Source organism: Saimiri boliviensis, chromosome 11 (genome assembly GCF_048565385.1).
Source record: "Saimiri boliviensis isolate mSaiBol1 chromosome 11, mSaiBol1.pri, whole genome shotgun sequence".
NCBI classification, from domain to species: Eukaryota; Metazoa; Chordata; class Mammalia; order Primates; family Cebidae; genus Saimiri; species Saimiri boliviensis.
Genome location: NC_133459.1, coordinates 91,287 through 100,996, shown reverse-complemented (window position 1 = coordinate 100,996; position 9,710 = coordinate 91,287). Strand labels below are relative to the sequence as shown.

General features: G+C 51.0%; 1 long non-coding RNA gene across 3 annotated transcripts; it reads left to right on the top strand.

The window, feature by feature from the left end:
- The first annotated feature begins 460 nt into the window (after positions 1-460).
- On the top strand, positions 461-8,925 carry LOC141580194 (uncharacterized). 3 transcript variants are annotated; one of them, XR_012512279.1, is made up of 3 exons: positions 461-1,085; positions 1,875-4,692; positions 8,055-8,925. It is a non-coding gene; the product is annotated as an uncharacterized LOC141580194 (long non-coding RNA). The 3 variants fall into 3 exon arrangements; XR_012512280.1 differs by lacking the exon at positions 8,055-8,925 and having other exon boundaries at positions 1,875-3,103; positions 3,312-5,782; XR_012512281.1 differs by lacking the exon at positions 8,055-8,925 and adding an exon at positions 4,897-5,782 and having other exon boundaries at positions 1,875-4,658.
- The last annotated feature ends 785 nt before the right edge of the window (positions 8,926-9,710 follow it).

Here is a 9,710-nt window from a genome sequence, read left to right as displayed (position 1 = left end):
AGCCGTGAGGAGGACGTCACTTCACACAGCCGTGAGGAGGGCGTCGCTTCACACAGCCAGGAGGAGGACGTCACTTCACACAGCCGTGAGGAGGACGTCACTTCACACAGCCGTGAGGAGGACGTCGCTTCACACAGCCGTGAGGAGGACGTCGCTTCACACAGCCGTGAGGAGGACGTCGCTTCACACAGCCGTGAGGAGGACGTCGCTTCACACAGCCGTGAGGAGGACGTCGCTTCACACAGCCGTGAGGAGGACGTCGCTTCACACAGCCGTGAGGAGGACGTCGCTTCACACAGCCGTGAGGAGGACGTCGCTTCACACAGCCGTGAGGAGGACGTCGCTTCACACAGCCGTGAGGAGGACGTCGCTTCACACAGCCAGGAGGAGGACGTCGCTTCACACAGCCGTGAGGAGGACGTCACTTCACACAGCCGTGAGGAGGACGTCGCTTCACACAGCCGTGAGGAGGACGTCACTTCACACAGCCGTGAGGAGGACGTCGCTTCACACAGCCGTGAGGAGGACGTCACTTCACACAGCCGTGAGGAGGACGTCACTTCACACAGCCGTGAGGAGGACGTCGCTTCACACAGCCGGGAGGAGGACGTCACTTCACACAGCCGGGAGGAGGACGTCGCTTCACACAGCCGTGAGGAGGACGTCGCTTCACACAGCCGTGAGGAGGACGTCGCTTCACACAGCCGTGAGGAGGACGTCGCTTCACACAGCCGTGAGGAGGACGTCACTTCACACAGCCGTGAGGAGGACGTCACTTCACACAGCCGTGAGGAGGACGTCACTTCACACTAAAGGTAAAAATGGGAATTTGGGGTTTTAAGAGAATTTTGTTGACAGCCACTCATGAAAAGAAGACTCACATTTTTATCTTGAAGGATGTATTTGGAACAGAGCGACTTTCATGAGAAGTTTGCTGGTGATGATGTATGTGTGGATGGATCATCAGAATCTGTGACATGCCAGACCTTTGAATTAACGCTGAGGTCCTGCCTCTATCCTCATATTGATAAGCAGTATCTGGATTGCTGTGGAAATCTCATGCAAACTCTAAAAAAAGATTACAGGTGAAAGAGTAATTTGATTTTGGAAGTAGTAAATAGATTATTGTACTTGAAGAGCAGTTGAGATTATTTTAAAACCTACATTTCAATTCCATTTTTATTAGAGTAGGAAATGGATATGCAGTCAACAATTTTTTAAGAGAAATCAATTGACCATCAATATTTTCTTAACTATGTTGTGAAAATTAATTGGTTATTTCTGAGGATCTTTCCCAAAGGAAATATGGGAAAAGCTTGTAGAAAAATGTTACAAAATTTGCTACCAGAATGATAAACACAGAATTACTTAGTGATAGATGACTAGTTCTTTAAACTATGGCATACCCAGAAATACGGCATATCCATAAATATGGCATATATACACCCATGTGTGAACTTTGTAAAGTTCATAAAAATTATGGCAGTTAAAAAGTAGGATATATAATATAGTAGGAACTAGGTTTTCTTAATGCATATAAGAGAAGACAGGAAAGAAACATTCCAAATATTAAATATTAATGGTGGAAATCCACCATGAATCATGGGATTTGGATTTTTTTTTTGGTTACATTTCTGTGACTGCCCAATTTTCTATAATGTTATAGAAGATCACCTTCTGAGGATGAAAGGAAAACCTATGCTGTTTTTATCCTTGAAACAAGTCTTAAGAGGTGTTAATATTTCTAGTTTTAGTAAAGGTAGACTGTAAACTTGTTTCACTAAAAACAATAGCGTATAAAACCTGTTATTGATCCCGAATCTTGCCTTAAGAATGTGAGAGATCTTTGTGTCACTCATGTCCTCTCCATTCAGGTTGGTAGAATACTTGCAAGCCATGAGGAATTTTTTCTTAATGGAAGGAGGAGATACCATATATGACTTATACACATCAATTTTTGATAAAATAAGAGAAAAGGAAACCTGGCAGAATGTCTCTTTTCTTCATATCCAACTCCAGGAAGCTGTAGGACAGCATTATCCTGAAAATAGTTCACGGTAAAATATGGAAGCCACCTTTATTTGAATTAGTATAAAATGAACTATGTGCCAGTAAGTCTTCTATGAATTACATGTATTGTTTTTCCTTGCACCATTCCTATGAGTTTTACTAATATTATTTTACATACTAGAAAACTGAGGCCAGGCATCATGGCTCACAACCTGTGTGTGCTCAAAATCCCAGCACTTTAGGAGGCAGAGGCAGCGGATCACCTGAGGTCAGGATTTTGAGACCAGTCTAGCCAACATGGTGAAACCCCATCTCTACTAAAAATACAAAAATTAGCTGGGCATGGTGGCAGGTGCCTGTAATCCTAGCTACTTGGGAGGCTGAAGCAGGATAATCACTTGAACATCTTCTAGGCCGTAATTGAAATTGGAAACCCCAGTGATTCTGTGGCAGTGAAACCAGGTTTCCCCGGTGCTTGACCAGCCACAACTGGTCCTCGACAGAATGAGTTTGTATCACTCCACTTTTGTGCTGCTGATAAAGACACACCTGAGACTGGGCAATTTAAAAAGAAAGAGGTTTACTGGACTCACAGATCCACATGGCTGGGGGGCCTCACAATCATAGCACATCTCACATGGCGGCAGGCAAGAGAAGAGAGTTTGAGCACAACAGCACAGGAAAGACCTGCCCACATGATTGAATTACCTCCCACCAGGTCCCTCCCACAACACGTGGGAATTGTGGGAAGTACAATTCAAGATGAGATTTGGGTGGGGACAGAGCCAAACCATATCAGGGTTTAAATGGGACACAGGTTTCTGCAGCAGTTGGATTGGCCACAGCAGCTGGGACCTTGAATGATCCCGGAATGCAGCATGGTAGGGGCTGGGGGACCTCAGGGGTGGGAATTGTGATGTGGATGTTCTCTTAATCCCCAAGTCACTCCTAGAGCTCAGCCTAGAACCCACCCTCTCATCTTGCGGGTTCTCAGCCCCTGTGTGACTCTCTGCCTAGATACCTGGAGGGGTCACTGCCCTGGCTGCCCCACACAGCAGGCTGCTGCCCCCGCCAAGGTGACCTGCTACCCCAGGTGAGTTTTTTCATCCTTCCCCTCCATCCCCATTCTCTGTGTCCCTTGCTTTCACTGTTCCAGCCCTAGAAAAAGTTCTGATGTGATTTGTCATCTCTACCTGGCAGGGCGGACACGTGCATGTGTGTGCACTCGATATTCTCATTTATATTTATCACACTCTTCCTTTAGGTGACATTCCGTGTACCATTATTTTTTAATTTTGTAGGAGTGGCTGTTTTCATGTTTCCTTTATTTCTGAGTGTTGAGTGGATTGTTCTATGGTGATCCTGAAACTCTCTGTGTACACCCTGGTGACTGATGCAGGTGGGCTTCAGGACCCCATCTCCACCCACAGGCTGGGGACGACCACCTGATGCAAGGTCTCTTATGAGAACAAGTAAGTGGGGTGCCAAATATTGCATCAGATGGTTCTAAACAAGCAAGAGAGGCTTTATTCAAGACTGCTGCGCTACGGGGGAGTACCAGCTCCTCTGCAGCACATGGCAGGAGGGCTGAGGGGCCTCAGGGGCTGCCAAGAAGGGAGAGCCTTGGAGGCCTCAGCAAGGGGCCAGCCCCCTAACTCTATGGTGGAGTCAGGTTCCTGCCCTCCCTCATGGCCTGGCAGGGCTGGACCCTTTCGTTCTTGATGCCTTATTTTCCAAGGCAGCTCCCAGGCCTGGAAAAGGACATTCCCTGGGCTGTGGAACTGGCAAGCCACTGGAAGATTTATACCTCGAAGGGGCAGAGTGAGTTTACAATTCTATGTTTTCCAAAGTCAATGCTCCGAACAGGGGAGGTTGAGGCCAGAGTCAGGAATTAATCTGTCTGGAGTGAGCAAGGCCTGAGGGAGGAAGGCCATCTCGGCCAGGGAGTGGCCAGCAGCCAAGCTGCCAGCACAGCAACGCTCTGACCATGGTGCTTCAGGATCGCTGCTCTGGGCCCACAGGCAGGTCCAGGGTTCCTGTGTCACCAGCCCAGGCCCCGATAGCAGGCTGAAGCCCTTTCCTGGCATGCCTGGCTTGGTGGGAGGCCACACCCCTGAGGCCATGTTTGAGCCCTTCATCTGAGCTGTCCTCACTGCATAGTGGAGGCTCAGTGGCTGTGTCTAGGAGCAGATACCTCCCCGGTGACCCTCACAAGCTCCACAAAGGCACATGTGCGTCTGCAGGGAGGCCGGGCCTTCCACAGGCGTGTGACCTCCACTCTGCCCAGGTACCTCCAGGGCAATGCTCTTCATCCTGACAGACTGTGTGACCTCCACTCTGCCCAGGTGCATCCAGGGCAATGCTCTTCATCCTGACAGACCATGTGACCTCCACTCTGCCCAGGTACCTCCAGGGCAATGCTCTTCATCCTGACAGACCATGTGACCTCCACTCTGCCCAGGTGCATCCAGGGCAATGCTCTTCATCCTGACAGACCATGTGACCTCCACTCTGCCCAGGTACCTCCAGGGCAATGCTCTTCATCCTGATGGACCGTGCGCCCAGCCTGCTGCTGACATGACACGAGGAAGCTTCAGTCTGGAGGCTGAGGGAGCCACAGCAGGGCTCCAGCAGCTCACAGTGGGCAGGTACATCACTGCTGTAGCCCCTCAGAGTGGGCAGGTAAGCCTGGGGCACGCTCGGTAGTCAGACCTCACTGGGCAGGTGTGGGGCAGACACTACCTGCCTGTGTCCCCCAGTACAGGTGGAAAGTGGCCAGCACATGGTCAGCCAGTTCTGGGCCACGGGGAGCCAAGTCTTCCTCTCCATCGATTCCCGCTGAGCTCTCCCTCCTGTGGGCTCTGAGCCTCTCTCCTCCTCACACAGGGTCACACGTCTGTGTGTGTCTAACTGCACATGGAGGGCAAGGACAGACGTCCCTTCAGCCAGGGTGCAGACCGCTGGCTGCCATTCAGTGGGGAAGGGCATCTCGGGTCCGTCCTGCCTGGGAAGAAAACTCAACCGTGCTGTTCCAAGTTTTGCTGCATCTGAGCAGTCTCAGCCCTGCAGGCTGAATTCACTTTCTGCAAACTCAGCGCCCTGGGCATCTGTGCCCCTCTCACTTTTCCGCACAGTCTCCCTCCTTCGTGCCCTCTCTGCCTAGTCAGCTGATGGGACGAACCCTGTTGATTTTTATTCTCTAAAACGCTGGATTCATCTTTGCTGAGTCAACAACCGAGGAGAACAAAACTCCAGAGAGAAAGGGGAAGAGCTGGGAGGCATCGCCCAGGCGCCTCCAGGCTGTGATGACGCCTGGCAGGGGTCCCGGTTGTCGGTCTCCAGAGGTTCAGCCAACGCATCCGTCCTTCAAGGAGCACAGGTCCCAGTGCCACAGTGGCCATCTGAGGCTGGTGACAGTGGCCAGGCTGTGCCCAGCAGCGCTCCGTGTCCCCACCATGAACTTCTGCCTTTTCCTTCCCCTTTCAAATGGGCCTTACAGCATTTCTGGAGGTTAAAGGTTGATTTACGACATCGACTGTTAGAATCCCAGTGTCGGCCGGGCACGGTGGCTCACGCCTGTAATCCCAGCACTTTGGGAGGCCGAGGCGGGTGGATCACGAGGTCGAGAGATCGAGACCATCCTGGTCAACACGGTGAAACCCCGTCTCTACTAAAGATACAAAAAATTAGCTGGGCATGGTGGCACGCGCCTGTAATCCCAGCTACTCAGGAGGCTGAGGCAGGAGAATTGCCTGAACCCAGGAGGCGGAGGTTGCGGTGAGCCGAGATCGCGCCATTGCACTCCAGCCTGGGTAACAAGAGTGAAACTCCATCTCAAAAAAAAAAAAAAAAAAAGAATCCCAGTGTCGTCTACCTGATTTCTACATCTGGGCAAAGCCTTTTCCATAGGGTGCCGTGAGCTCAGGCCATCTGGGCACTTGCAGGCCTTGAGGATCACATCACAGGGGAGGAAGGAGGCCTCAGACCCCAGGCTGAAAGGCCACACTCACTCGCCTTCCTCTCTGAGGTTCTTCCCTCTCACCATCTCTAGGGTGGAGAGGCAGCGAGTCAGGGCTATGGTGGCGGATGTTGGAGGTGACCTCCCTCTGGGATTTGAATCCAGCTCTCCCACCTGGCAGTCATGGGGCCACACCAAGTGGTTTAACTCCCAAATCCTAGATCCCATCTGTGAAGCCAGGTGGTAAAACCTGTGGGTCACTCTGGGTTCCCAGAGGCGTCCATGGCCATCTCTAGAGCAGCAGCTGCCAGTGGGTGGCACCTGTGTTCCCTGGCACACTCCCACCTGGACACCTGCGGCCACCCAGGAGCTGCGAGTGAACCAGCTCCCTCTCCCACCTCCTTCCAGCTCTCAGCCACCACTTCCTCGCAGAACCCCTGGGAATCGTCCCACATCTGTCACTGTTTCCCACTAGGACCCACCTCCGAGGTTGCCTGGGAGAAGCCACAGGATTTATGTACGTTTGATGAGACAGCTTCACCTTCCTTGCATGAATGGCCACTAATGATTTGACTTTGTCAGCCTGCAAGGCAGGAAGATTTATTCTCCACAGACTGGATAGCCCTTAGCTTTGTGCTTGTCACATAAATGGCATTTAATAAACACCTCCAGGACCCAGCACTGCTCCAGAAGGTCTGTGTCGTGGTCAGGCAATGATCATTTCTGCCACAAATGAGCTCATTCTTCTCCTCTCAGTTTCAACCCTTTTGCCTGATGGAGGCATCAGACACCAGGATTCAGGGAACATTCACTCCTTCCTCTTCTCTCAGCTGCCTGTGGAAATTCCCACCTCATACATGACTCCCACAGAGTGGCACTCACTGATCATGGGTTTAACTTTAACAGCTTAAAAATAAGTCAAGGCTTAAGGTAAAGTAGCAGGAGGCGTGGGTGTCTGAGCAATGTGGGGAACCAAGTCACAGGGCCATAGAGATGTTCACAGCTGGGACCTTCCAGGTCTCCCCGAATGCCGAGCACCTGAAGCCGTCAGTGGGGCCACAGAGTGTGTTTCAGGTGTGATGTGGGGTCATTTGTGCCAGTTTTATTCTACTTTTATTCTCATCTGGTTTTCTTTCTATTGAATCACACACGTCACACATGCTACATGTTACAGTCATCCGTGTGACATCTGTCTCACACAGCAATTTTAAAAGGACATTGTCCTACTGCTGTGCTAAAAAAAATAAGAGAATAAACATGAGCTCAAAACTCCTTTGGAATCACTATGTGATCTGGTATTTAGCAAAGGCAATCCATGAATAACACACACACGATCCATATTCATACACACAAAAAAACACGTCTGCACATGTGTATACATACATTCATAGACGCAGGCACACATGTCCTGAAGGTCTGCACAATGTAAAATTCTAGGAATGTTCATTTCTAGCTCCTGCCAAGTGCTGAAAACTGTGTGCGCCTGAAAAATCACTTGGCTTCTGTAACCAGATTTACCAAATAAAAAAATTAAAACTGTTCAAGTGTAGAGGCAATAGAATTTTATGTCTATATTATTTTTTGAACTACCAAACTCTTATGATTTTGTTGCATTTTTAACAATGCTTGAGTCAAATATCTCAACTAAAAAACATCTTTGAAAAAGAAAATATATAAAATCATGATTTTTTTTTTTTTTTTTTTTTTTTTTTGAGACGGAGTTTCGCTCTTGTTACCCAGGCTGGAGTGCAATGGCGCGATCTCGGCTCACCGCAACCTCCGCCTCCCTGGTTCAGGCAATTCTCCTGCCTCAGCCTCCTGAGTAGCTGGGATTACAGGTACGCGCCACCACGCCCAGCTAATTTTTTGTATTTTCAGTAGAGACGGGGTTTCACCATGTTGACCAGGGTGGTCTCGATCTCTTGACCTTGTGATCCACCCGCCTCGGCCTCCCAAACTGCTGGGATTAGAGGCTTGAGCCACTGTGCCTGGCCTAAATCATGAAAAATTTTAAAGCATTATATGCTGTCTCTCCCTCCCCAAAGTTGTGTTAACTTGTATGTCATGCATTGATTTCTCACAATAGTTCAAAGACCTCTGGAAAAATGTCAGCATGTCACCGAAACACCAGAAAACGTGTTTTGAGAGCCTCGCCTGAAGCCAGGAGTGGAGAAAAATGGCAGAATCTTGTCCTGAGCAGACATCTGGTGTCCACAATGCCAGTGAGGAAAGTGCATCTCAAAAAAAAAAAAAAAAAAAAAAAAAGGCACAGAAGAGAAGCTGCGTGAAGCCAAGGGTCCTCCGCTTTTACCTTTGGTAAATGACGTTTTTAAATGCTGCGGGTCCATCGGTGCATATATTTATGGCGTGTGTGCGATGTTTGCATACAGGTGTGCCATGTGAAATGAGCATGTCATGGAGAACGGGGTGTCCGTAACCCCTCAAGCACTCACCCACTGAGTCACAAACAACCCATCTACACTCCCTGTGTTGTTTTAAAATGTGCAGTCGAGTTATTCTTGACTACAGCCCCCGTTGTGCTATCAAACACTAGGTCTTACTCACCTGCAACCAGCCCGCCTCCCCTGCCCCGCTGCCCTGCCCAGCCTCTGGCAGCCGTCCTTCCAGTCCCCACAGCCATGGATTCAATTGTTCCAATGTTTAAATCTGAGCAGTAAGTGAGAGAGGGCCGCGTCTGTCTTTCTGTGCCTGGCTTAGAGAAACCATCTTACAATACCTGGTGTGCTTGATGGTGACGACTAACAGCCTGAGAGTCGGGGCTGCTCCGGTGAGGGGTGTGATGGGGGTGGGGCTTTAGTCAGGGGGTGATGAGGCCCCACCCACGCCCAGCAGCCATGGGAGCTGGCGAGTGCCCTGCAGGAAGTCGAGGCTGCACGTTGACGTCCTCCTCCTGGCTGCTGAAGCAACGTTGTTCTTATGGCTGTGTGAAGTGACGTCCTCCTCACGGCTGTGTGAAGTGACGTCCTCCTGGCTGTGTGAAGTGACGTCCTCCTCCTGGCTGTGTGAAGCGACGTCCTCCTCACGGCTGTGTGAAGTGACGCCCTCCTCACGGCTGTGTGAAGCGACGTCCTCCTCACGGCTGTGTGAAGTGACGTCCTCCTCCCGGCTGTGTGAAGCGACGTCCTCCTCACGGCTGTGTGAAGTGACGTCCTCCTCACGGCTGTGTGAAGTGACGTCCTCCTCACGGCTGTGTGAAGCGACGTCCTCCTCACGGCTGTGTGAAGCGACGCCCTCCTCACGGCTGTGTGAAGTGACGTCCTCCTCACGGCTGTGTGAAGCGACGTCCTCCTCACGGCTGTGTGAAGTGACGTCCTCCTCACGGCTGTGTGAAGCGACGTCCTCCTCACGGCTGTGTGAAGTGACGTCCTCCTCACGGCTGTGTGAAGCGACGTCCTCCTCACGGCTGTGTGAAGTGACGTCCTCCTCCCGGCTGTGTGAAGCGACGTCCTCCTCACGGCTGTGTGAAGTGACGTCCTCCTTACGGCTGCTGAAGCGACGTCCTCCTCACGGCTGTGTGAAGTGACGTCCTCCTCCTGGCTGTGTGAAGCGACGTCCTCCTCCCGGCTGTGTGAAGTGACGTCCTCCTCACGGCTGTGTGAAGTGACGTCCTCCTCACGGCTGTGTGAAGCGACGTCCTCCTCACGGCTGTGTGAAGCGACGCCCTCCTCACGGCTGTGTGAAGTGACGTCCTCCTCACGGCTGTGTGAAGTGACGTCCTCCT